Raw genomic sequence first — 9,268 nt, 5'->3', positions numbered from 1 at the left:
AGGGCTTGTGCCTTTGATGGCTTACATGAGGGCCGCAGGTGCAGGGCCAGGCTGCTTCATTCAGCCTATCATTGCCATGGCTCTTCCTGACACTTGGGAAGAGAACCAGGACACGGAAGAGATCTGTTTGTATTTCTCCCTCTCTGTCACATGTATCTTCAAATACTGGAAAACTCTCAAGGAATACTTTACCAATTTTATGCTGAGTTAGTATACCATTTCTTAGGTGTTGTGGGGTGCTACGAATGCCTCTGCACACTTCTAGTCTTTTCTCTTCAAATATACTCCAGAAGGAACTCAGGGTCTCTCTCTAGATATCTGTCTCACTTTCCATCTCTTCTGTCATCCTCTTCTTTATCAATTGCATCACTAAGTTTATTCATTTCTATACCATTTGTTTCCTGGTCTTTATGACTGCTTTGTCTTTTTTTTTTTTCTTTTGATGCATAAACATTACACAGCACACAGATATTTGTGCAATTATTCTATTTTCCACACTGGTACTATGTATTTCTCTTTTGGTATTTTAGTACTTGTGTGTCTGAGAAGAATTGTGTAACACTTCTAAGTTGGACCAGGAATAGCTGGGATGATGATTTCCTCTAGTATCCTTCTCACCAGCTCTTTCAGCTAGTGAGAGAGTTATCGTTGGAACACTCTGCTTTGGGTGTGAGGAAATCACTATCCTTGAAGAGGAAGTGGAAATTGCTCAAAGGTGTAAGGTGTTATGTTCATTGTATTCCATCTTTTCATTCTTACCATAAATGAACTCTTCTTCCTTATTTCCTCAGGAACATGAACTTTCTGTTCCTGCATGAATTCCCATAAAGCATTCATTTCCTTTAGAATTGTTCCCTGTAAAATAATTTCAGGGTTAAGAGACAATGAGTTGAGGTAGTGTCTATTTCCATTCCCTGATGTATTGGACATGGCAGAGGCTCGGGCATTTCCCTCCCTCATTACCTTTCCTTGCCTTTCCATGCCTTGACTTGCCTTGTTTTTGCCTTGCCTTGCTTTGCTATGCTTTGCCTTGCCTTGCCTTGCCTTTTCAGTATTTTGTCAGTGATTCCATATAGACTAAGTGTTCATATTGTCACACAGTATTGGACATGGCAGAAGCTCTGGCATTTACTTGCCCGCCGCGACCCACCCCGTCTCACCCTGCCCCGCCACGCACCGTCTCACCCCGCCCCGCCACGCCCCAGTCTTTCTTTTCAGTATTTTGTTAGTGATTTAATATAGAGTAAGACTTCACATTGTCACACAGTGGCCAATTTTGCATATGATATCTTTGACATCGGATGACAGAAGAATACAATACAATGTCTGAAGAAAGCCTGAAGGCAGTATACAACATTTGCAGGAAACTGTGTGTGTGACTTGGCCGTGAAGCAGACCCTGTTGCAGACCACTGGCTGTATCAACACTAACTGACTGATTGGGTGAATGGACACTGTTTCCAAGGTGGCTCTTCTTCAAGACAAAACCCCCCAACTCTGAGAATTGATCAACCTGAACCACAGCATTAAGGGACATGCTAGCCTCTTGGGATATATAATGAAGAGACCACCTCTGCAATGTCTTTCTCACCTACCCTTGAGCCTAAGTCCACATTTTCTCTCCAATTTGAGGTCTCTGAGATCCTACCCAGCCGTTCAGATATCACTCACCCTGGATTCCTCAGCAGCAAACTGCAGCTGGCTGTGGCCATGTCCGTTGGCTTTGGAAGATTCAGAGGCAGAATCACAGCATAGGTTCTCGTCCAAGTCACTCAGTAGTCCTGTGGCGTCGCTGTGTGCACCACAGACTTGCCCATGTGAGCTGGGGACCTGCCTCATTCTGTCCATCCTGGCAGCAGTGGCCAGTTTCTGAAGTCTTATGTTGGTTTTAAAGTTTGTCTTCTCTGACTTCTGCCTACACTCTGGGCAGCAGAGTGGCGATGAGCCTTCTTCCCAGCTCAAGTAGATGCAGGGTCGGCAAAAGCTGTGGCCACACTCCATTGTGACAGGATCCAGGAAATACTGGCAGCAAATGCTGCATGTGACATTGCTCTGGAACTCTTGTAACATGAATGGATCCATGATTCTCAGAAACTACTCTAAAAATTGAGAAAAATATGTTAATTCTCTACTGAGGCAACAAAGCAAAGATGAGTGTGCAGCTCTGTCCTGCTTAGGCTCTGGGTATCCTCATCATCAAGTCAGCCCCATTCAGAACTCAGTTTAAGAAGCAGAGACTAGCTAGGTGTATTCGCCAATAGATAAGAAAATAAGGCAAGTATCAGATTTGTTTCAAGTATGTAACAAATTTCCTTGGAAGGGCCAACAAGGAGGCCTATTGCTTAAAGGCCTTTCCTTGAACCACTCGGGATCACATATTGGCACCTACTCTCATCCAGCAATCCCTGCTTCCCAACCTGTTCTCTGCCTGTGTCCTGGGAAAGCATTTGGGGACAGCCCAAGTTCTGATCCCTGTAACCATGTGGCAGACTCAGAGGAGGCTCACGATCCTTGGCTTATGATTGGCTCAGCTCTAGCAGAGGCATTTGCTTAGTGAGTGACTCCCAAGATGGAAGATCTCACTCTCTTTCTCTCACTCTCTCTCTCACGATCTCTCTATCTATATATATATATATATATACATATCTGACTTCGCAATAGAAATCAATATATCTTAAAAAATATAAACAAAAAAAATCCATAAGAAACAAGATTGAAATCAAGAGCAACTGAAGACAGGAACAGGTGTCTTCTTCACCCTTACCTGTGCCTGTTATCAGTGGTTTCATCTCTGGGAGGTCCAGATATGTCCCTGAAAGTCAGTGGTCACAATCTCCTTCAAGTCTCTGATGAGTGGCTGCTGTATTTTTAAGATGCACTGAGTTTTATTGGAATGTCAGATTTATAGATCAAAGGAGAGACAGAAGGAAAGATCTTCCATCTGCTGGTTACCTCCCGCAAGAACCACAAGGGCTAGAGCGAAGCTGATTTGAAGGCAGGAGGCAGTAGCCTCTTCTGGTTCTGCCATACAGATGCAGTAGTCCAATGTTTTGGACAGGCCTCAGTGACTTTACCCAACCTCAGGAATGATGATGGAAGCGGAGTGCCAAAGCCAGGATACAACCTGGTGTCCACATGGAATCTCGGCAAATGCAAAGCAAGGACATTAACCACTAGGCTATCACATTGAGCCCATAATTCATTTATTTTAAAGATTTCTTTATTTATTTCTACTTGTTGCAAAGCTAACTATAGAGAGAGGAGGAGAGACAGAGAGGAAGATCTTTCGTCCTATGATTCACTCCCCAAGTGACCGGAACAGCAGGATCTGGACCGATCCAAAGCCAGAAGCAAGGAGATTCTTCTGGGTCTCCCTCGCGGGTGCACAGTCCCAAGCATTGGGCTGTCCTCATCTGCTTTCCCAGGCAGGGAGCTGGATGGGAAGCAGGGCCACTAGAATTAGAACTGACACCCATATGGGATTCCAGCACATTCCATCAAAGACATTGCACTTATACCACCACGCTGAAAACAGCATTTATTCACATTTATTGGAAAGCCATAGCCATAGAGTGAAACAGAGACAGACGGAAACCTCCACCCTTATCCTGGCCACACACAGAAAGGCAACGAGGTTGAGGCCAAGTCAACCTGACACCAGGTGCAGTCATCTTCTGATTACCACAAGGATGCTGTGGATCACAAAGGCACCAGGCCATCCTCCACCTCTTTCCTAAGCATAAGCAGGGAGCAGCACAGAATGAAATCATATGCAACAGAAAATCTGCATCCACGTGGGACCATGGCACCTGCAGGCGGAGGTTGAGCCGGCTGACCCAAAACATAAGCCTGGCTATTACTTTAAACAAATGGGAATGCCACTTGTTTACTCAAATGAGACCCGCATGAACTGACCGCTAAGATTACAATAGGCTGCTAAGACAAAACGTGGAGGTTGACCTTCCCCTAAATTCCATGCTCACCTGTGTCTGCTATCAGTGGTCGCAGCTCTGGGAACCTCAGAAGTGTCCAGGTAAGTCAGTAGTCACAGTCGGCTTCAGGTCTGTGACGCGGTGCTGCTGCCTGTGAAGACAGTGGCTGTTGGCTGAGAAGGTTCTGAGAAAGTCTGCTTTTATATGGTTTACCTGCACTTAAGCCACACCCACCCAATCATGGGAGCCTCTGATGTCAGCAGAAATCACAAGTGCATGATGGGATTACAGAGACAAGTTTGAACAGGTGATTGGAATTAGAAGGCAGATTAAACATGGGTTGGGCTCACTGATGGACACATGTAAATTAGGTTTGTTGGGGAACATGGGGTTGTAGAGCTACTGCAGATGTTTGTAGAGGAACTTTTCACTGAGATCTGAAAAGGGTACATCTGGAAAAGCAGCAGACAAGGATCCAGTCAGTGCAGCCCTTGGCACCCATGTTGGAAATCTGAGTGGATTGCCAGAATCCTGGTTTCAGCCTGACCTATGCCCTAACTCCTCAGGTCATTTGAGAAAGGACCCCACATGGAAGATCCTCTGTCTGTATGTCTGTCTATGAATTCCTTTCTGTGTGCCACTCAGCCTTGCAAATTAATGAAATAATTCTTTCCTAATGAAGAAACGATAAGGATTGATATTGTCTCTGCCATATTGCTAAGAGCTTCCTAGGTTATCTCGTTCCACACTGCATCCAGTTCTCTACCAGATTGCCAGGGTTGATGTGGTTACCATTAATTGTGTTTTTAGTTTATAACTGTGGTTGTGAATTCAGTGATCCATTTTAATGTAATTTATACTTTTCTACTTTTTGCGTATTTTCCAGACACCAGTTTTGCTGTCTTTCACTGCACCAACTTCATGCCTCTCCTCTTTTCCCAGGCTGTATATATTACATTGAGAGATCATCTGAAGTGATTGCTTTAACATCCAGGGACATGGGATTCATCCCCCTTATATTCCCACTGAGAAAAGTGCTGACCAGCCAATTTCAAATCTCTATCCTTTCTTGTCTCTTCTATCTGCATGACTCTGCCACTGAAATAAATTGATAAATATTTAACAATTTGATTTGATGTTTTTGTGCAATTTATTTTCAGTGTACATTGCATTTAAAACAGAGTTAAAAATGTCTGAGTAAAAGAAAGACAACTAGACATAGTGAAATTCAATTCCTCCCATGGCTTTCTCAGCCAGAGTTGGGGAAGTCTGAAGCTTGGCCAGCATTAACTGCTCTGGTATCCAAAAGACTGAGCAGAACCGAAGCTATTCTATTTTGGGTCCCTGCATGCTGCCCAGCAGGAAGTTCCGCTGGAAGCTGAGTGAGATTAAATCCAGCTTTTTTTTTTTTACCAATTGGTTAATTTTTAAAAACATTTTTTCGGTCTACCCAGAGAAAGAGAAACCTGCAAACACCTGCTGTCTACTAGTTGACTCCCCAGGGGGCCATGATAGACAGGGTGAGAAGAGAATTGGCTTAAGGGAGGGGCCATTAACGCCTTTCCAGACTATGTCATTGAAAGCAATTGGATTAAACTGAATTTCTTTCTTTTTTTTTTTTTAATTATTTTTACTACAAAGTCAGATATACATAGAGGAGAAAAGACAGAGAGGAAGATCTTCCATCCAATGATTCACTCCCCAAGTGAGCACAAGGGCCGGTTCTGCGCCAATCCAAAGCCAGGGACCAGGAACGTCTTCCGTGTTTCCCACGCGGGTACAGGGTCCCACAGCTTTGGGACATCCTCAACTGCTTTCCCACGCCACAAGCAGGAAGCTGGATGGAATGTGGAGCTGCCGGGATTAAAATCGGCTCACATATGTGATATCAGCGCATTCAGGGCGAGGAATTTGGTCGCTAGGCCACGCCGCTGGGAATAAACTGAATTTCTTACACTGAACTTCATAAAAAAATGCGTTTAAGACGATATATTTGTCATAGAATTGACAAACGCAGTAGATTATGTACAGGAAAATTCTTTAAATTCCTTTCTTTCAACACAATTTTGTGTATATCCATGACTCTGTCCTAGGGAAGAGAAGCTGCACCTCCCACCTTCCCTCTTCCCTGCCAGAAACTAACCAAGCCTCTTCTGAGCTTCTTCCTCAACCTCATGGTCCTCTTCCCAGTGACCTTCTCGTCTCTAGCTCAGCTCTTCCTCCTCATGTGGTTTTCCTAAGCATCCTGATTTCAGTCCAGGGTTTCCATCCTCTGCTCTGAAAGAAGGAGGGAGCCAGCGATGGTCACCTCTGTACCCTGAGCTCATGTGGTGCTGACAACCCCGTCTCTGCCTCTGGACCCTTGCTCAGGACACGACAGGAAGTGTGGGTCCCTTACTTTTACCACTTATTTTTAAAGTCCTGGATGCTCAGGTGTATTTCCAGGACACTTGCACTGCATTTGATGGCCTTCTGACTCCTACTCCTCCTTTCAATGTTTCCAGATCACTGGTCACAGCCTCTCTCTGCAGGACACCATGTGTGCCTTGGCTCTTCCACACCTACAGAGAGAAAAACCGCATCCAGTTTGATACTCTGGCTGATCCAAGGGACATCCATGAAGGCCAAAGAGGGTTGACAACACAGACTCTGTCCATCTCCAGGCTAGAGACAAGCCTTCTGCCTCAGCCACACATGCCTTTCTTCTGGCTTTTTTGGCCTGCAGAAACAGACTCTCCATTTCTTCCAACTGTCCTCATTTGGGCAAAAACTACAAGCAGCAGGGCACAGGTGCAGCTTCACTAGATGTACAGTTGGCTTTTCACTGTCCCTGTTCTGGTCCCAGGACTGAGCATCCCAGAGCTCCTCCAGCTCCACCTAGCGGCGTCGGGCTGCTCCTGCAGCTATCCCACAGGCGCCTGTGGTAGTCCAAGGGAGGAGGAGATGGATGCAGAGCTGAGGGCGGGTCCAGGGCGTGGTTCTCAGACCTCCCAGCTCCATCCCAATCCTATCCACCCATGGCTGGGACTGGGCGGAGCCGGACTCGCCCTGAGGGAGGATTCTGCCTGGAATCTCACTGTGCAGCAGCAGCTGATTCCGGAGAAACAGCAAGGTCAGGGAATTCGCAGAACTAGGATCTTGCCAGAAAGATACTCCAGCCAACAGCGAATTAATTCATCATGTAACTAAAAGGCCATTTCCACTGAACCTTAGGAGACCCACTCACTTCCAGCTGCAGAGTTTGGGAAAGAGTCTCAAGGACACTGCCTGTAGCTCTCCTGAACACACAGGGTTTCTTGAAATTACAGATTTTTTCTACCTCCTGCAAGATTTCTCATTGACCCCGCTGAAATCCCGTCCACTCTACAGACTGTGCTTCTTGTGGAAATTCATCCAAGTGATGGAACCAGAGGTTTCTCCGTCTGTCCACAGACTCTGCTGGGATGAAGACCTTGAGAGAGCAGACCCTGCCCTGCTCCCTAAGTCCCTGGGTCTGTCCTAAGAATCACCTGCGTGTGCTCACCACACAGAGGCAGCCTCTGTCAGAAATGAATTTCTGGCACAATCATCTGCCTCGTTTCTGTTGATAATTTAAAAGGTTTATTAAGGGAGAGGAGGAAGCCTGGATGACAGGTGCAGAGGAAGTAGGGAGGAAGGGAAATTCTATGGGAATCCTGTGTGAATAAAGTGAATGAATAATAACTGAGGGTTGCTCCAGTAGCCTTGCCAGCTAAAACTCTGCCAGCCACACTCGCTTCCCCTATGGATATTGAGTTGTATCCTTGTGGCCCTAGTTTTATTCCATTTCCTACTAGTAGCTTGAGAATTGAGCCCCTGCACCTGTGAGGAAGACCCAGAGGGAAATTTCTGGCCCCTTTCTTGGATAAGCTAAGCACCTGCCACTGCAGCATTTGGAGAGTAAACCAGTGGCTATGAGACCCCTTCATGCTTTTTCTCTACGTTTTCCTATCAAACCTGTCCTAATTGAAAATTAGAACAATAATAATAATAATTTAAAAATTAACATTGATTAAAAGGAGCATGAGCACAGAGAGTCTTCTATCCACTAGTTCAAGGTAAAGGACAGTATGTTTGTTTACAAAGACTTGAACTGAAGCATAACCAAAACCTTACCTATACTAGCTCACAAGTGAGGGGGAAAACATCCCAACGTCGCCTCATTGTTACTGCATTGTAAAAATGTGGTATATTTACATACTGCAACACTGAGCAGGAAAACAAGTAAGTCATCCGTGGCATGTTCTTACATGCTGCAGAATGAATGAGCTCATGAACTGGAATTGAGGTTCAATCTAAGGGCTGAAAATTTAAGGATTCCTATAATCTAAACTAGGATCAATTCAGGGAGACGTACAATAACGCTTAAAACTGGTAAAGGATAACGTTCCAGAATATGAGAGAAAGGAGTTTATAAGAAACGTACATCCAGCCTATCCATGCGAAAGAAGGATCCCGAGTACAAGGATCCATCAATGTGTGCAGAGAAGGATGCTCCTGTTATCTGGGAATCTGCTCTGGAACTGTCCTGGATCCAGACTTCCAGCGTTAGAATACAAACATTTCACTCTAAGGGAATGGGATTCAACTGACCAGATGTTTGTTTTCCTGGGACTTTATGGAAATGCTGTGGGGAACTAACTAATAAGACACATGCATTCCGGAGTTCTGAACTTGTCAAATCAGTGAGGAGCAGTCCAAAGAGGGAAGGGACATCATGGGAAACCTACATGAAGTGACAGAGGAGAGAGAGAGAGAGAGAGAGAGAGAGAGTGTGAGAGAGAATGTCTGTCTGTCATGGCTCAGAACATCCTCTTACATCTTAGCTTCTGAAACGTTCCCTGGATGGTAGATAAGTAGCAGCCGTTCCTTCTGTGGCCCTCCAGAAATTTCCAATCCATCCCTGACCCACGCCACTGGTAGAGAAGCTAAGGATTCCTGGCTCCGGGAATGTGTTCTGGTGTCTTAAATCCCAAAATCCCTGTGTGACCCAGGCAGCTGCTGAGCTGCTTCTTCCTGGATTATTTACAGAACACTGTATTTTATCAAACACGTCAATTGTACTCCTTCAAATTAATGTATGTACTGTATATGTGTGTGTGTATAAATGCACAAACCGAGAGACTCCAACTGATATTTATTTCCTGATGCATTATTTCACTCAATAACAAATTTCTTTTTTTTTTAAGATTTATTTTATTGGAAAGTCAGATATACAGAAGGCAGAAGAAATAGAGAGGAATGGAGTATTTCTAACAATAAAACAATATTTCCAATACATTTTTGTATGTTTGTATATGGAAAAGTAAAGAACTTCAT

This window comes from Ochotona curzoniae, unplaced genomic scaffold (assembly GCF_017591425.1).
Source record: "Ochotona curzoniae isolate NIBS_2020 unplaced genomic scaffold, NIBS_Ocur_1.0 scaffold_3223, whole genome shotgun sequence".
In the NCBI taxonomy this organism is placed as follows: Eukaryota; Metazoa; Chordata; class Mammalia; order Lagomorpha; family Ochotonidae; genus Ochotona; species Ochotona curzoniae.
The sequence above is the reverse complement of the archived record's forward strand: the minus strand, read 5'-3'. Positions refer to the sequence as shown.